Source organism: Sciurus carolinensis, chromosome 17, assembly GCF_902686445.1.
Source record: "Sciurus carolinensis chromosome 17, mSciCar1.2, whole genome shotgun sequence".
Taxonomy (NCBI): Eukaryota; Metazoa; Chordata; class Mammalia; order Rodentia; family Sciuridae; genus Sciurus; species Sciurus carolinensis.
In genome coordinates, this window is record NC_062229.1 from 57,825,294 (window position 1) to 57,831,293 (window position 6,000).

The window sequence follows — 6,000 nt, forward strand, 5'->3', positions numbered from 1 at the left end:
AAAGAGGGGACTGAACTTATGTAGGTTGTACTGAGAGGTGACTTAATTAATGAGCATATCAGTTTGGGCACTCAGGAATTTGGGGTGTGTTTTACTGTGTGAAATGGGAGGGAGTCTGGGGTCATTGGTTGGTCTCTGGGATTTAGCTTACTGGGCCTCACGGAGGGCCTGGGGCCAGGGGTTCATACCTGGAAAAGGATTTGGTTAAGAGAGGAATCAATGCTTCTGCCTCTTCCCAGAGACTGCCTGTTAGGTTTGATGGGCACCTCCTCCCAGAGTTCGTTTTGTCACTGGGAAGGAATGTACTGCGAAAGCAGCGCTGCTCTCAAGTTATGGTCTTCTTTCTCACTCCACTTTCCTAGGTCTCACTATTTGGGGGCTTTGTCATTTTACCATGTCTAATACTGGGCTCCTCCATCACCACCCCATGAAAGAACTATAGCTGGTAATCTTTGAGAAGTCACGGAATGTGGGGGAGTTTCCAGAACCCTGGGGAAGAACAAACATCCTGACTTTCAAAAGGAAAAGTATAAAGAAAACAGCAGGCTAATGAGCTTGACCTTGATCCGTACTAATTAAAAATGACCATTTGTGAATAACTAGAAAAATAAAAAGTGGTTAACGTCTCGCTCTTAGCAGAAGTTTCTCAAGTTAGGCCTAATTATTATTGTTATTTTGATTATTCATTAGACCAATGGACTCAGGGAATACCATAGACAGTGTACAATGTCATTGTTTCTGGCTCCCTGTGGATGGGCACCCTTTCAGAAAAGCAATCCCTTTGCACCTGGTCTACAGCAGTTACCCAGGTAGTGCCCAGAAAGATTGATCTTATTTTATTCATAACATTTACCAGTATCTAAAATTACATTGCAGTGACTTTATTAGAATGCAATCTGGCCTTTCTTTCCCACTAGAATGCAAACTCTGTGGAGTTGGGAATCACAAAGTGTCCTGGCCTTCACTGGCTGTATTCCTGCTCTCTTAAACGGTGCTATAAACAGCAAGCATTGGATAAATGATCATTCATTGAATGAATATTGCTTAAATGCATTTCTCTAGTGTAAGTACTTTATAAAACATAAATGCGAGGTCTGTTTTTATTTCATCAAGGCATTTGACCAAAGTTGTCCGTTATTTTCCATAATCAGCATTGTTGATTATTTCCATGACCACATGAAGCACATCCAATGGATGTCACAAGTAAAGGACACATGCTGAATTCCCAGAGGAATGCTTCATTCCATCAAATTAACCTTTATTTTCTTTTTTATTTGTTGGTGCATTATAATTATACATACTAGTGGGATTTGTTTTTACATTCTTATCCATGCACGTAATAGAATAATATAATTTGGTCAATTTTGTTCCCCAGTACCCTGTCATTCATGTTCTTAAACTTCTGTATCACACTGCTTGGGCTTTTATTTAATATTTATTTCATTCTGCATTTTTTCATTTTTATTGAATTCATATTTTTGAAAAGGTTAGAAGTTCAAAAGGTAAGAAGATATACATTGAACAGTCTTCTTCCCATTACCTTTACGCACCAATTACCCATGTCCCCAACCCATGGGAAACCAATGCTATCGATTTCTTTTTATCCCTCCAAAGGTATTTTAGTATATTCAAGAACACATCATATGTTTTGTATGTTAAAATCTATTGTCTGTCTTCTCCCCTCTGTTTTACCCAAATGGTAGTGTTATGGTTTGGATGTGAGGTGTCCCTCCAAAAGTTCACAGGTGAGACAAGGCAGGAAGGTTCAGAGGAGAAATGATTGGGTTGTAAGAGTCTTAACACAATCAGTGAATTAACCCCTGATGGGATAGTTGAAGTGGTAGGGTGTGGCTGGAGGAGGTGGGAACTGGGGAGTGGCTATGGGGTATATATTTTGTATCTGGAGAGTGAAGACTCTCTCTCTCTCTGCTTCCTGATGATGTGAGCTGCTTCCCTCTGCCATGCTTTTCCGCCATGATGTTCTGCCTCACCTTGAGTCCCGAAGAATGGAGCCGGCCTTCTATGGACTCTGAAACTGTGAGCCCTCAAATAATCCTTTCCTCCTCTGTAATTTTACTGGTCAGATCATTTAGTCACAGCAGTGAAAAAACTAAAACAGGTAGTATACTTACATGCTATTCTGTGTTTTTGTTTTCCTCCAAATATTTTAGAGAACCCTTATATTAGCACTTCCAGAGTATCCTCGTTTTTCTTTTAAGGATATGTAGTATTCCATTCCTTAGCTATCTCTAATGATGGGCTCAAGTTTTTCCATCTTTTACTGTAACAGTGCTGTAGTAACTTTGTATGTTAAGCCATTCATAGGTAGGCAAGTATGTATGTATGTTTACAGAAAAAAATCCCTAGAAGTGGGATTGGTAAATCAAAGGGATGTGCAATTATGACTTTGATAGATGTTACTAAATTTCTCTCTGAAAGATTGGTACCAATACATACTCTCCTTCCTCTCTACATTCTTGCCAGTAGGTTCAAGGTAGCTTTAAATGAAATCTCTTATTAGGATTAAGGTTGCACATCTTTCCTGTATTGAAGAGCCTTTTGTGTTTTCTTAACTTGCTTGTTTATATTGTTGGCCCATTTTCTATTGGGGTACCTGCATTTAATTGTTTATTTTTCATTTTTTTATAGTTTTAGGCTTTATTTAGTAATATGGGTTGTTTATATTTTGCAGTAGAGTTTTAAATTTTTCTTTGTATAACTTCTGTCCATTACTTTTCTAAGTTTATTCTTTAAGTGTATTACCTTTTCTGTATTATTGTGGAGAGTGTTACAATTGGGTTTTATCTATCTGAATTGCACTAGGCTGTATGAGCGGGAGTTTGGCCAGCCACAGTGCTTAGGCCCATCACCTGTTTTTGTAAATCAGGTCTTATTGGAATGCAGCCATGCCAATTTGTTTATATATTACTTACAGCTGCTTCTGCCTTGACAGAGATGCATGGCCCACAAAGACCAGAATGTTTACTATCTGGCATGTTATTCAAAGAAATTTGCTGACCTCTGTTGCAATCTCCTTCTTTGAGAGTTTATTCAATTCTTTAACTACATGACTCTTGGCAAATGGCATGATCAGTGCTCTGAATAGGACACAGTTTGTCACATTGAATCCTGCAAACTGCAAGCATTTGTTGACCATCCCATATGAAACACCTCATTAGGACTTTCCCCTAAATGAGAATGGCATTCATTTCACAAAGTTCTATTGAGCATCTACTCTATGCCTGGCACTAGGTGGAGTGGATATAGCAATTAACAAACTCCATAAAAATGTCTACCTTCAAAAATGTCACTGAACATTTCTTGCCGATTTTGTTCCCATTTGAAAAAATTTACAATTTACTCTAAGGTTAAATTGTTTATATAATCAATGTTAATATGTAGTTATCTTGTTCATCATTTATTAATTGGGGCTGAACTGGTGCATTTTTATTAAATATGATGTCTTCTAAACATTCAAATTCATGTCATTTATCTGTGTACTCTGTCCATTAAGGTAGCCCCAGATCACATGTAGCTCTTGAGCACTTGAAATGTGTCTAGTCTGAATTGAGATGTTCCTCTACGGTAGAGTACATGAGTTTTCAAAGGTTTATTGTTAGAAAACAATGTAAAATCTCTCTTTAATAACTTTACGCTGATTTTATGTTGAAATATTGTTTTGGATATATTGAGTTACATGAAACACTAGTCAAATTAATTTCAACTCTTTTAAATTTGTACTTGTGTGGCCTTAAGAAAATTTAAAATTACTTACCTAGCTTACATTTTATTTCTGTTGGAAAGTAGTCTTTAAGATATCTCCTTTAAGCTTAGCTGGAGTTTATCAAATCCAAATTTTTGGTAGATAGGAACACTGGGTTAAGGAAAGTTTTAAAAATTTATTGCTGGGTTACCGAATCCTTAGTATGTTAGGTAGAAGGTGTGAATTTCTGTGGGGGCAGAAATCATCTAGTGTTTCCTGAGTCCCTTTCACTGTGAGCTTTCTTGGAACATTCTTTTCCACGATCCTGCTTCTCTTCCCACCAGAAATAAAGGACTGAGAGCCAAAAAAGCTTTAGTTCATGAGGCCGATCTTCTGTTCACTTTTTGGATTTTTTTTCTTGCTTTTCTCTAAAAATCTATTGACTGTTTCAAAGTAAACTCCTATTTTAAAATGTAGTTCACCAAATCTTAAAAAGTTGGGTTGATTTAAACAATAAAACATAAAGATCAGATTTACTAAAATGATTCCTTTTCAAAGTAGGTAGTTGGGTCCCACGGAACGTGGTTGGGTGGGTTCTTTGTCTTGTGAATTAGAAGAATGAAATCCACGGACACAAGGGTGAGAGTAAAATAACAGGATTTATTAGAGTGATAGAAGAGAAAACAGAGCTTCTGGAGAGGGAGGGGTCCCAAGAGAGGGTTGCCTGTTAGTGTCTGTTATCTAAGGTTTTTTTTTTTTTGAACAAAGTATACCTTTATTTATTTATTTATTCATTCATTCTAATTAGTTATACATGACACTAGAATACTTTTTGACACATCATATGTAAATGGAGTATAACTTTTCATTCACCTGGTTGTACATGATGTAGATTTACACAGGTCATATCACATATGCACACAGGGTAATAATGTCCAATTAATTGTATCATTCCTACCCCCATGTCCCCTCTCCTCCTTTCACTTACCTCTGTTTAGTCCAAAATACCACTATTCTCCACCCTGCTTCCTTATTGTGAATTAGCATCTGCATATCAGAGAAAGCATTTGGCCTTTAATTCTTTGGGATTGGCTTATTTTGCTTAGCATAATATTCTCCAGTTCCATCCGTTTACCTGCAAATACAATAATTTTATTCTTCTTTATGACTGAGTATGATTCCATTGCATATATGTGTGTGTGTGTGTGTGTGTGTGTGTGTGTGTATGTACGTCACACACACACACATACATACAATGGAATCATACTCAGTCATAAAGAAGAATAAATCATACAATGGAATCATATATATATACATATATATATGTACATACATGTATACACACACACACACACACACACACACACCACAGTTTCTTTATCCATTCATCTGTTGAAGGGCCTCTAGGCTGGTTCCATAGTTTATCTACTGTGAATTAAGCTGCTATGAACATCGATGTGGCCGTGTCACTGTTTTTATGGGCCTCATCTGTCCCTACAATTGATTGGTACGATGACATGTAAATCAAGGACTTAAAAAGGGGTCAATCAACTCTATTTCATCTTCTTTTGCAAACTGGGAGATAAGTGATTTCTAAGCCTTTCAGTACAAGAGTGGGGGTGAGGGTTTGTTGGCAGAAGAGGAAGTGCTTTAGAGAAGATTTTGTGGTTGGCATTGCTAGTGGTAACTAAGGAAGAGCCGGTGTGGTTGAAGCAGTCAGGAGCAGGGACAGGATGTTCTCCAGACTAGAATGAATGGCATGGTCTCATTCTCTCCTTCCCTTCTCCTCCGAGGTCCTTGCCCTATCTCTACCTATGGGTGGTCTCCCTTTTTGCCTCAGGTGGAAATGGGCTTTTCCATTTGGGTGGTAATAAGAGAGAGAAATCCACCGATGAATGGGGCAGAGTTATTTGTTGATAAGTTATGTTTTTGACAGAGTTTGCTGCTTAAAGGACCTATGTACTAGGAAACCATAAATTCCAGAAAGCCGTTGAACTAGGAGCTACTCCAGAGATAAATGTTACCATTTATTATGTTCAGAAGCCCTAGTTATAAAGGCAACCTGGCGATATCTAGATGTACACTACAGGGTCACATACCTCAAATGAGTTGTTCTCCCTCTCCCCAGAGTGTCCACCCCCGAGACACCAATTCCATGCTTTCACATCAACAGAGTCTGGGTTTCTCATAACTCGGCATGATTCTCAGACTTCCATGCAAACATTTTCTCCAGCATTAAATTCAGTAGTTACATGTGCCAGGGACAAGCTGTAGTATTGACTTTTTGGTGTCGTCTA